This window comes from Pristiophorus japonicus, chromosome 7 (genome assembly GCF_044704955.1).
Source record: "Pristiophorus japonicus isolate sPriJap1 chromosome 7, sPriJap1.hap1, whole genome shotgun sequence".
In the NCBI taxonomy this organism is placed as follows: domain Eukaryota; kingdom Metazoa; phylum Chordata; class Chondrichthyes; family Pristiophoridae; genus Pristiophorus; species Pristiophorus japonicus.
Window position 1 is genome coordinate 174,019,267 of NC_091983.1, and position 12,695 is coordinate 174,031,961.

The following is a 12,695-nucleotide window of genomic DNA, read 5'->3' on the forward strand; positions in this document are numbered from 1 at the left end:
TTAACGACTGCTCGAGCCTTGCACCAGCAGCTCATCTGTGAACGCTTTGCTGCCTGAAGTCTCAGCGGTGACTATTCCAAATGGACCATGTTTACTGTTTGGACCTGTTCCGTAATGTTGTGTTGTGTTAATGGAACAAATAATGGAAATGATTCTTCGTTACTTGAAAAAGTTGTGTTAATAATGGAACAAATAATGGAAATGATTCAGTTATATTTTATTCAAAAGTTTAACTTTAATAAAAATATTCTTGAATCAAACTTTAAAGTATTCAGTTAAGATCACTTACAAACTTTAAAATCACTTACAACAGTAACAACAACAACAGCAGCAAAGAAAGGCTGCGCCCATCTCCTCTCCACCTTATTCTAAGACCGCCTCTGCGTTTGGTCTTGGTGACTCTACCCCTGCCCACAGGTGGTGGCGCAGTGTTTCTCGGGTTGGAAAGTATTCTTTTGAGCATCTTGGGTAATGCGCATTTCTTGATGGGGGGGGGGGGGGGGGGGGGGCGTGAGCAGTCGGTAATGTGGAAGGCCCGGCTTGGGCCTCTTCAGAGGCTGGTCTGGGGATTGGAGTGGGAGTGGCAGTTGATTCCGTCAATGGCCGCGGGGTCTGGGCGTGTTCCCTTATTGCAGCAGCTGCCTCCGACATTCCCTCCCTCATGTGCCCCGACAGCGTATTAACTACCTGCGACATTCCCTCCCTAATGTTCACCAACAGTGTATCGGCTACCTGCGACAATTCATCCCTTATGTGCCCGGATAGTGTTCCCATTTCTCGTTAGTGTTGTTACTTCTCCTGACAGTCCCAATACCTCATCACCCACCCCACTGATAGTGTGCAGGAGCGATTGCGTAAAGTCAATGCTCTCCCCACTCATTGCCATCTTCTGAACCACACCTGTTACATCCTGCACTTCAGGAGAGCGCTGTCGAGCTCTCCTTCCCCTCCTCACCCTGGGTGTGTCTCGCTGCATCCCACTGGGACCCACAGCCTCGGATTGTGTGAAACCATGAAATGTCTCAACACTTGTACCACTCAGGAAAGGGGCTGGCACTTCAATGGACGGCACCAGAACCCCCTCCAGAGTGAGTACAACAGTGAGGGCTTCATCCTCCCCCTCACCCCCATGCTCTTGGTCTGGAAGGTCGGATTGGAAGATGTTCTCCTCTTCAGCCTCATCAGGGTTGGCCTCAAGTTCTGCAAAATATAACAGAACAGACAAATGGTTAGCAGCAGAGGAGAGGGCCGGGTGGCATGAGTAGGCTCACACTGCAGGCTGCAGGCTCATTTGAAGGGCCACGATGAATGATAGCACATTGCACCAACTGAAGCGTAGCTGACGGAGACATTCCCATGAACCGAAGCATGGCTAGCCCACACAGTACTTAACATTTAGCAAAGCCAGACTGTGGAATTTGCAGGACTTACCCTCTCCCTTGAGTGTGGACCCAGCTTGTGCAGTGGTGGTTGCTTTTCTCCAGGAAGGACCCATCAAAGCAGTGACCCTGTCTTCCAGGTATGTCCGTGGGTGCAGATTTGCATGGTCTCCTCCTGTTCAAGTTCTCTCTCTTTTGTTGTGTGTCACCTTCCTCTGCAAAGATGAAAATATAACTTTTTAGAGGGTGTCTTTCTGCTGGGTGGGTCATACAGACGGTCACATTTACAATTGTAATTCCAGTGAATAAATGAAAATATTACTTACACGAGCTGCTTGACCAAGGTCCCTCCACTCCTTTTTGCACTGGATCTGGACCTCGGGGTGGTCACCATTGCACAGTGATCTTGTGAAAGTTGGTTCCAGCGTTTCTTCATTTCTTTTGGTGAAACTTTTATTTGACCTCTGCTGGTATCCAGCTCATGGCATCTGGCCTCAATTACAGTAACCAGGGCCTCCATACAGTGAGAAATTCTTGGTCCTTGAGCCACGTTGCATATTGCAACTTCAATTTTAAGTTCTCACACAGCACTCAGAATTAAAGTATTGGGCACGCGCACTCATAGCAGTCACATAAAAAAGCCTTTTTTTTCACGCATGTACAGGAAGGGGGAGGGAGCATCCATTTTCGGCGCAGACATTAGGCTCCACCCCCCCACCGGAGCTAAAGGACAGGCTGCGCGGCGTCAATTTCAAAAATTAGAACGGGGAAACTTTCAAGTTTTTTGGGGGAGTAGTCGGGCCCCCAAAAAATGGGCGTAACTCTTGAAATATGTCAAAAAATGGCAATGTAGGGGGTTTTTGCTCTGCCCAATTACGGGGGTCTTTGGTGACTGTTGGTGTATTGGGCCTCTCTGTCCCTTCTCGGGGACAGTCCAGCAGCTTATGGCTCGCTGACCATTAAACTGGCGGTTTCGAAGTGCCCTAGCACTCCTATCTGGTTCTAAGCTCAGAATTTTGGTGGATTATGAGCTTCCACAAGGGAAAACAAAACACTCAGAGGCAAGTGGTCCTTGGAATGAAAAAAAAATGGGTAAGTCCAATTTATTAACCACGGTAAATTTCCAACAAGGTCAAACTTCATCAAAACACATATCAGACACACACATAAACTATGAAAATCTATGGGAAGAAATGGACACAACGAAAACCTTACATAATTTTATCTTTACAAGACAGTTCCAACACCACCCCCACCCTCCTTTTTACCTGACTGACCTCGGCTGACAGTTGGGAAAAGAAGCCCCAGGATAGTACTTACGATCCCTTTTGACAGTTATTTTTTTAGCCTTAAGATGGTTGGTTTACTGGGTAGCTGGAGTGAATGTTGCCTCTCCCAGTTACTTCGGTCTCCGGTTCTTCAGCTGGTTGGCCTCGGAGCGTTGTTCGGTGTGTGGTTCGGCTTCTTGAGACGATGTTGGGCCTCTCGGCAGTTGGGTTGTATATTCTGCACAAAAGTCGAGTCCAGGGCCCGTTCGATGGTAGGTTTCCCAGCCGGTAACAGTCTGTCTCCATTCTCTCTCGGTTTCTGTCTGTCTGTGACTGCTACTGCTCCTCGACTCCTTCTCCTACTGCTCCAGCTGTTTCTTCCCTCTCGGTGGTTCCGTAGGTCCTATATTTGTATCCAATTTAGTTCTGGCCTTTTCGCGCTCAAACTCAGTTGGTGGTCCATTGTGTAAGTTTGGGCGGGGAGATAGCTTTGAATATTTAATCAGAAGATGTCACAGGTACAGGTAGGTGTGAGGACAGGGGTATTGTTTCAGTGCACATTGGTGCCTCAAAGTCTGCTGGTCCATTGTAACAGTCCTGGGAGTCAATCGGCTTGGGCCTCCCCTTTGATGGGCCATCACCGCAGTGATCTCAGGACTATTGTCCACTGTCCATATTAATTAGGTAGATGATGGTCCACATTCATAATTTGATTAGGGGTGAGTCATATTTTCAAACTGGGCCGGGTAGTCCCCATTGGTTGAGGATTTCCCCACTTCAGGCCCGACTCGACCCCTGATTGGCTTGCCAGAATGCACTTTTCCCCCATTGGCCAGTGCCTCTGTCTCGCTTGTGAGCCAGACTCCACAATGTCTGCATCCGCCCACACGTTTTCCCAGCCTGCCTGGTCTGAGGATTTTACTTGGTCAAAAATGTTCATTTAAAATGTATAGTACGATCCCATCTTAGTTTTTTTGTCCTTAGGGTGTTCCCATAAAATGCGGCCGTGGATTTTTGAACCTTACAGCATTGGGGAAAATTGAGCTTTATACAGGTTGAACTTCTCTTATCCGGGACTCCCTTATCCGGCAGCACTCCTCGTCCGGCACCATTCCCGGCCGCTGGGTGGCGCATGTGCAGAACTCCACCCCCCTCCCCCCCCTAAGTCTCCCATTCCTTTTTTAGGCACAATGGTGATACCTTTCCTTTATGATTTAATTAAATCCTTCACCTAAACAGAAAATCCACACACTTACTCGAAAGAAAGTGATCAGCAGTAGCAGAAGCCCCCTCAATCTAGAACACTTCGGGGCCCGCTCGGTCCGTCGACACCTCGGGGCCCACTCGGCCCGCTGACACCTCAGGGTCCTCTGACCTCCTCCCCTCGGGCCGATGACCTCCCCTCATTCGGCAAAATCCCTCATCCGGCAAAATCCCTCATCCGCACAGGCCAGGTCCCGAGGGTGTCAGGTAAGGGAGGTTCAACCTGTATATGTTTACTTCTTTATGTCCCATGTCAATGCTCATAGGAAGGAGTGTCTAACACTTCTTCTCTGTTGTTGGCAGCATACAGTTTGTACAATTATATTGCACATAGTTTGATTTAGCACCTAACATATTTGTTGTGAATTGCAGGCCTCTCATAGAAGTAAGGAAATGGCAGCACAGAAAGCTATTCAGTTCACTGCACCAGTGACAATGTCTCAAGGGATTTCTGTTTCACTGTGGTCCGAGTTAATTTCAGTTTCAACTTCTACTGAAGCACAATACACATATGCGAATAGTTATTTGGATTTATGATGCTTATTGTATTTTTATAGGAATATATCAGCAGGTACCAGTGGGCTTGAGAAAGGCAGCAGCTGCATTGAGGAGGTAAGCAGCTATATGGGGCAGACCTGGATGTAAATTAATCCATGGTGAGATATTACAGCCGGGTCTAATTACAGCCCATGCCACCCACCCTAGCATACACATTGTTGACTTTTTTAAAAAATACATGTTCATTTCACTATTAGAGCAGATAGTTATAATGAGAATCCTACTGGCTGATCACAACATGATAAATTAGAATTCATAGAAATGCAGATATAAAATGTTGCTGAATGAATCCTGAAACAGGAGGAAATAGTGCAAAGCCATCCAAACATTGAGTGCTGGGGGACTGGGGGAGGAGTTGTTTAGCAACACCGGCAGAGGAACTTTAAAGGCATAGTGATAAGCTTGCAGGATCAGGAAGCAAAAGCTAAACAAGCATAGCTGTAAATGGAATTCCTGGGAGTGGAAGATATCTTGAGTTGTTAAAGATAGGTGAGGGTTAGGTGTAATTAGTGATTTCAGTTGCTGCAGTTTCCTGGAGGTGGCCTTGGAGATTTGGACAAAAATTTCCCAGAGTTTTCTCCCAAATTGTTTTTTTCTCTCTCTTGGGCAGCAAATCTGTACACTCACTATGCATCGACTGATCTGCTGTCCCATGTTATCTGGCTAGGAAATTGCTACCACTCCATCCCCTCAGTGATGATCTTGCTGCTGCAGCTTATAATCTGAAGCTGCTACTTGGCTTTGGAAGCAGACTCTGCATTGCAGGTTACAAATGGGAACTCCTGGTCATGTAACAGATCAAAAATTCCCACTCCTAGCACAACGCCTGTGCCTGGAGCAAAGTTGCAATGTCAGGGTCAGTGATAAAATTATGAGGGAAAATGCCTCTCTGAGTTAGTGTGGCTTTCTGAAACTGGACGTTAGAGGAGAGAATGCCTCTATGAATGAGACAGTGACTGTTCATCCAGTCATCAAGATCCATGGCGCAGCCCTGGACAACGTGGACCATTTCCCATATCTCTTATCAACAAGAGCAGACACTGACGACGAGATTCAACCCCGCCTCCAGTGCGCCAGTGCTGAGGAAAAGAGTGTTCGAAGACCAGGCCCTCAAATCTGCCACCAAGCTCGTGGTCTACATGGCTGTAGCAATACCCGCTCTCCTGTATGGCTCAGAGACATGGACCATGTACAGTAGACATCTCAAGTCGCTGGAGAAATACCACCAACTATGTCTCTGCAAGATTCTACAAATCCCCTGGGAGGACAGACGCACAAACATTTGCGTCCTCGACCAGGCCAATATCCCCAGCATTGAAGCACTGACTACACTTGATCAGCTCTGCTGGGCAGGCCACATTGTCCACATGCCAGACACGAGACTTCCAAAGCAAGTACTCTACTCGGAACTCCTTCACGGAAAACGAGCCAAAGGTGGGCAGAGCAAATATTACAAGGACACCCTCAAAGCCTCCCTGATAAAGTGCAACATCCCTACTGACACCTGGGAGTCCCTGGCCAAAGACTGCCCTAAGTGGAGAAAGTGCATCCGGGAGGGCGTTGAGCACCTCGAGTCTCATCGGCGAGAGCATGCAGAAATCAAGCGCAAGCAGCGGAAAGAGCATGCGGCAAATCAGTCCCACCCACCCCTTCCCTCAATGATTATCTGTCCCACCTGTAACAGGGACTGTGGTTCTCGTATTGGATTGTTCAGCCACCTAAGACTCATTTTAAGAGTGGAAGCAAGTCTTCCTCGATTCCGAGGGACTGCCTATGATGATGATGAGCTTTCCTGAAAAGTGATGGTCTGTTCACTATGGATAAACCAAAATGACTTACTTTCCAATTTTTCTCCAGATTAAAAATCTTACAATTGTGGTTTTAAAAATGTTAACATTAACCAGAATACATAATGTTCATAATGATTCCATACAGCAGTGGATGTGGGGTCAGGAACATTCTAGATTTTAAAAAAAATCCATCTACATATGATTTAAAATCTTAGTTAGGTCCCATTATTCCGAGCCTCTTATCCCACAAGACTACTAGACCTGCCTCCCCACCTAATATTGCCAGATCCTAACAATCCCCAATAATACCAGACTCTGTCCCACTCCAATTATTTGAAGCCCTCCTTCCTAGTCCTGCTAGATCCTGAATTCCTGTTACTAGCCTTCCTTCCCCTTCCAGATCCTATGGTCTTCCCCCAGTGCAAACAAATTGTTAGACCACAACTGATCTCACAACTGTCCTCAATGCTCTCAGACCCCGACACCTGCCTCTCCAGAGAACCCAGAACTTGCCCAGTGTTCCTAGAACTCTGGGAACCCCTCTCAAACCATTGCACAATTCTGTGACCCTCATCCCAGTAACTCTAGATCCAAGACCCCTTTCCCAGTGCTTGCAGACCTCAGAGCACCCCAATGCTGATTAAGGCAGTGCTCCAGGTCATACTATTGAGCGTAATACCCCTGTTCTTATAAAATGTCTGAGTCACCATCAGCAATGCCATGTGAGAGCTGCTAATATTTATTAAAAATACAACACTCCTATTTCACCAAAACAAATATAATGAGACTTAAATGTCCTGGTAGGCACTGTAAAGGAGATAATTATGAGCTATGAGCTCCAAATTGTAGAGAATGAGATGAAACACCAACAAGCAGATTTTCTTGCCAATCAATGCTTCTTTCCTCATTAGAACTGCCTCAGTTTGTCCTGGAGGGCGTTCTTATACTTTGATAAAATCATAGCAGGTGTTCATAACATTCAGTTTCCCCTTGGCTCTCAACTTTCCAGGAGTTTGTACCAGGAAATAGGAGTTCCCTATGGATAGCAGCAAATCATCATCATAGGCAGTCCCTCGAACCGAGGGTGACTTGCTTCCACATCAGAAAGTTCACAGGTGTTTCAATGATGGACCTAAAATTCCAGGTCCAAACTAAATCTTGAAGGGTGGAAGATGCCTGTGCTTGGATTTTTTTAACACGTGGCGGCCGTTGCACACCAGCCACCACACGGATTTCACAGAGCTAGGTCTTGGCCCAGTAGCAAGAATTAACCAAGACGACTGGAGACCAGCTCTGCTGCACGGACCTAGTGCGCACACATATCGCAGTGTGGGCTGACCCGTGTTGCCCCTGGACTCTCGCCTCTTCTGGGCCCCGAACTCACGCCTCTCCTGGGCCCTGATCACGTCCCTCTACAATCTCTCGCCGTTGCTTCGCCCCGACCTCGCCGCTCCTTCAGTACCTGCCCACGCTCCAATCACCGACCTGGACCTTGATGACGTCCCTTTTCACTGCCGTTGCTCTCCTGATCCAGCACGTGCTGCTCCCTGGAGTGGTACGCCGCCATGCTGCTCCTTCCGCTCCGATGGTGCTTGCAGGCCGGAGGCCGCGCAGACTGCTGAGCTAGGCTGCCACGCTGCTTCTTCCGTTCCCCGGCCTATTCCGATGGTGCTCGCAGGCCGGAGGCCGCGCAGACTGCTGAGCTAGGCTGCCACGCTGCTTTCTTCCGTTCCCCGGCCTATTCCGATGGTGCTCGCAGGCCGGAGGCCGCGCAGACTGCTGGGCTAGGCCGCCACGCTACTCTTTCCGTTCCCCGGCCTATTCCGATGGTGCTCGCAGGCCGGAGGCCGCGCAGACTGCTGAGCTAGGCTGCCACGCTGCTTCTTCCGTTCCCCGGCCTATTCCGATGGTGCTCGCAGGCCGGGGGCCGCGCAGACTGCTGGGCTAGGCCGCCACGCTACTCCTTCCGTTCCCCGGCCTATTCCGATCGTGCTCGCAGGCCGGGGGCCGCGCAGACTGCTGAGCTAGGCCGCCACGCTACTCCTTCCGTTCCCCGGCCTATTCCGATCGTGCTCGCAGGCCGGGGGCCGCGAGCAAATGCGTTACATTAGATACCATTAAAAATGGCAAAAATATTTAATATAAACTTGAGTTGCCTGTATCACATTACAAGTTCATTCATTTTCATGTTCTATATACAGATACACCAACATATATATATCCTGCTTATTTTAACACATTTATTATATTAAGTATTAGTAATGCCAAACAGCAACAATTAGAAGATACCTGGTATCTTTGTAACATAGCCTGAGTAAAAGAGTAAACTTGGGAGACAAAGTAATTTCCAGACGAGCATAATTACTTTATCACGCTAATACTGTATGACAGGCATGTACTTGAGCATTTTAACCTCTTTTTTTCCTGAAAACATCTCGTAGATTTTTGCTGGTTCATTGAACCAAACTCGGAATGACAGTGGAATCAGAGGAGACAACTCAGAAATTACAAAATGAGTTGGTCAAAATATAAAAGTGACCAGAACTATTGTAATGAAATTTAACAAAAGATAAAATTGAATACAAATGTGAAGTACTGCACATAGGAAGTAAAATGGCTACTGCACATACACCATATATGATGTTGAGGACATAGTTAAAACAGACCTAGGAGTCCAACCAATGTAGAGCAGTAATAAAGCCAATAGAATGTTGAACTGTGCAGCCCAAACAGGAGAATACAAGAAAGAGGAATATAGCGATCAAAATGTATGGAGCTCTGGTTAGATCACAAAGCCTCACTGGCTGCTGGCACCCGACATTCTGATTCTTGAGGCGCTCTCAGCACATTATTTGCTTTCACAAGAAGCTCCACTAAAATATATTGTGGAAATTCAGCTCATGTGGATGCATGTGGAACTAGCACCAAAGGAACAATGGTTCTGGTGGCTGCGCAGGACTACATTATTGGCCCATTACATGCTCTGCCTTTTCAAGCACTCCTCGAAAAGGATTACCTGTTAACAGGAGAAGACATATTTAGTTCGCCACCGAAATGCCTAAGAATTGATATGGTACTGAACTAATACATCAGTACTATTTCAATATTGTCATCAGGCATTTAAAGTGCATCAAGCCTAGTACACTATTTTAAAGAAAACAGCTGGCCTCAAGTGCTTTAAATGCTGACTTAATTCCAGCAATAGCCTTGGATCCCACAATGCTACCATCGACATTTCCTTGCCATTATATCTCCCTCTGCTTTTACATTTCCAAAAGCTGCAAAGCCCACAGGAGAGCAAGCAGGACCTGAGTCAACAAACCCCAGACTGTGGTAAATCTCTGTGAAATTAAGTCCCAGTTGATGTTCATCTCCCCACACTCTGGGCCCAAGTTTGTACCCACGATTAGAATGGCGCACCTCAGAACATAAACGGCATCTATTATTTACCTTCGTATTCTCCACGCAGCAGCACCGATGTAGGGCCCTGGCGTAGCGCAACAGAATGCATGGGGGGGCGGAGCCAGGTCCCGCCACTGAAAACAGTGCCGGGACCTCTGCACATGCGCGCTAGAGTGTGCATGCATGTGCAGTAGCTCCTCGCCCCCAGATTCAGTGTGCGTGTGCTGCAGGCTGTGTGGGAGGGGCCCAAAGCACGCCGCCCCTAGCCCTGGCCGAATGGGCTCCCCGCCCGCCGCGACCTGCGAGGAAACAGACGGTAATGTCCGTCATCGGACATAGGAGAACCCGGGAACAGAAAGCCAAACAAGAAAGGGAGAAGGAGCTGGCAAAAGTGACCGTCAAGAAGGAAGATGACTGAGGCCATTGAGTGTTCCTTGGGACTGTCTCGGAGATGTTCGGGGGACAGGGGTAGCAGGAAAGCAGAGATTGGGGGCAAGACGCGAGTAGGATGGGACCTGGGAAGGCTCGTATGTTTAACGTTACCCCCGCCCTCCTCTCTTCCCCCTCCCCTCTCCCCCCTCCACTATCGGCGGCCCGCTGCCTTCCCTTCACATAAAGGTAGGACTTCTATTTTTTTACTTGTTATTGATTGATTGATTGCTTATTATTTTGACCTTGGTGCTTTAGGTGCAGGGTTCTTTCTATTTTTTATTTATTAATGAATTGCTTATTACTTTTTGTGCTTTGTAAGTCTTGGTGCGTTCCTTGTATTTTTTTATTTGTTATTGAATGCTTATTTTTGTGTTTTTTTTAGTGCTTAGTGCTTAAAATGTATTTGTGCTTCTTTAATGTTGTCGTGAAGGTGTTTAGTGCTTTGGAAAATCCTTAACTTCCCTTACCCCCCCCCCCATCTCTGGCTACCTGCGCCTGATTTCTGAAGTGTCCGCAAGGTTTTTTGAGTGTACAAAAGTGGACACATACGCTGGCCTAAGTTAGTTTGGAGTAAGTAATGGCTGTCTAAACTTGCTTAAATGGCCAAAACAGGCCTAAGTGGCTGGTAACGCCCCCTTTTGAAAAAAAAAACTGAACTAAAAAGAAACTGAAACTGGAGCAAACTAAATGTGGAGAATTGCGATTTTTAAGATACTCCAAAGAAAACTAGTTGCTCCAAAAAAATAAGATCAACTCCTGTGGAAACTTGGCCCCTCTGTCTCTGCCACATTCCTATTACCTGGTGCAGGCCCAGATTTTTAAATTTTTGAATACCTCAACTAGGTCTCCCCTTAACCTTCTCTGCATTTCCAATTTCTCAACATACCTGAAGTCCCACATTCCTGGTATCATCCTGGTAAACCTCCTCTATACCTGCTCCAAGGGCTTGACATATTTCCTAAAATTTGGTGTCCAGAATTGTAGATAGTACTCCAGCTGAGGCCTAGCCAGTGATTTAGCATGACTACACATTAGTATGCAAGGCTCATAAGCTGTCTTTAGTGCAATATCTGTCTAGCCACTGCTCCTGCTGGTGCTGTATGACTTACTTTCAGGTTTTTTATGCTTAAAGATTTTATTGGATTTCCACTTCTGTTGGTTTACAGACATTTTAATAGTGGGAAGCAAACATTATGACAGCTGTGGAGACAATATATTTACATGTAAGTAAAAAGAGAATCAAGCAAACTGGAAAAGGCCAAAATACAGAATTCACCATTAACAGATAACTGACATATTTTCTAGAATTAGCAGTGATATTTGATACTTAAACAAATATGGACTAATAGCTCAGGCACAGTTCTTGAAATGGGAGACACTGATTCTGATGTATGAAAATATGCCAGATACAGAGTCTATGATTCAGTACAATGTGCTTGCTTTGTTTATTACTGAACCAGTCAGCTGATTTTAGTTTCAGATTTTCTGCAGCAAATGTTGAATAAAATTAAATGGCCAGTGAATCTGAGTGAGAAACTCATATCTACAAACCCCTCAGCTCATTGTTCAGCAATTGCAGGGACAGCTGATGTTGCCATCAGAAAGACCATACACTGATGGGAAAAGAAATGTGCGGGCACCAATAATTCCTTGCTGGTCTCCCATTATTTGAAGAAATTTGGGGGTTAATCAACAATGCAAAAGAACTCCGTTTTCCTCTGTATACAATTAAGTTTCCAATAGATTGTGATTTCTTTGAATTATCAATCTGCTTGTTGACTCCATGGTGCGCTTAGATTAAATAGTTCACAGAATGTAAACACGAATAAGATTTACACAAAAGTGGTTAGGGTCATAAAGGCTGGTTATGAGTCAAAGGCTGACAATGGATTGAATATATTAAAGTATATTCATAAAAAGACAATTAAAAACACAGTGGGGTAGAAATTGCCCCCCGCCTGAAATGGGGTGCTTCCACCCCATTTTGATGGTTTTTACCTGCGTTTCAGGTCGACTCTTGCGTGACATTCAGCTCTTTGTTGTTTTTTGTTCCATGCATCCGGACAACACCTGAGGGGTGACAGCAACTGAGTGCAGGAAGTTGGGAGTTACTGCCGTGATGATGTCATCAAGGCGCCGTGTCATCACAGCTCTCCCCTTCACTTAAAGGAGAAAGCCTCGCGATTTTTAAACTTCGGGCCACTGGGCCACCAGGGAGGATTCCGACCAGGCTAGCGGCCCGGCACCCAAGAGGCACCTGTTGGCGGCCCAGCTGAACTCGGGGGCATATTTGTTGGGCCGACATGATAATCATGTGACAAAAAAAAAATGGCGGCAGCGGCAGTGCATCCTCCCCTTTAAGGGAAGCCGCACCGCCGCTACAGAAGACCACAGCCTCACTGGACCACAGAGAAAAAGCTTGTTTTGGCACCGCTGGGCGGCTGAAGATTTTCAGAGGGGAATATCGCCGTTTGGTGGGGGGGTGTCAGATTGGCGGTGTGCACGATGACGACGCACTTAAGACGGATCGGCAGCAGCGGAGCGGTCATCATCATCATAGGCAGTCCCTCGAAATTGAGGAAGACTTGCTTCCACTCTAAAAG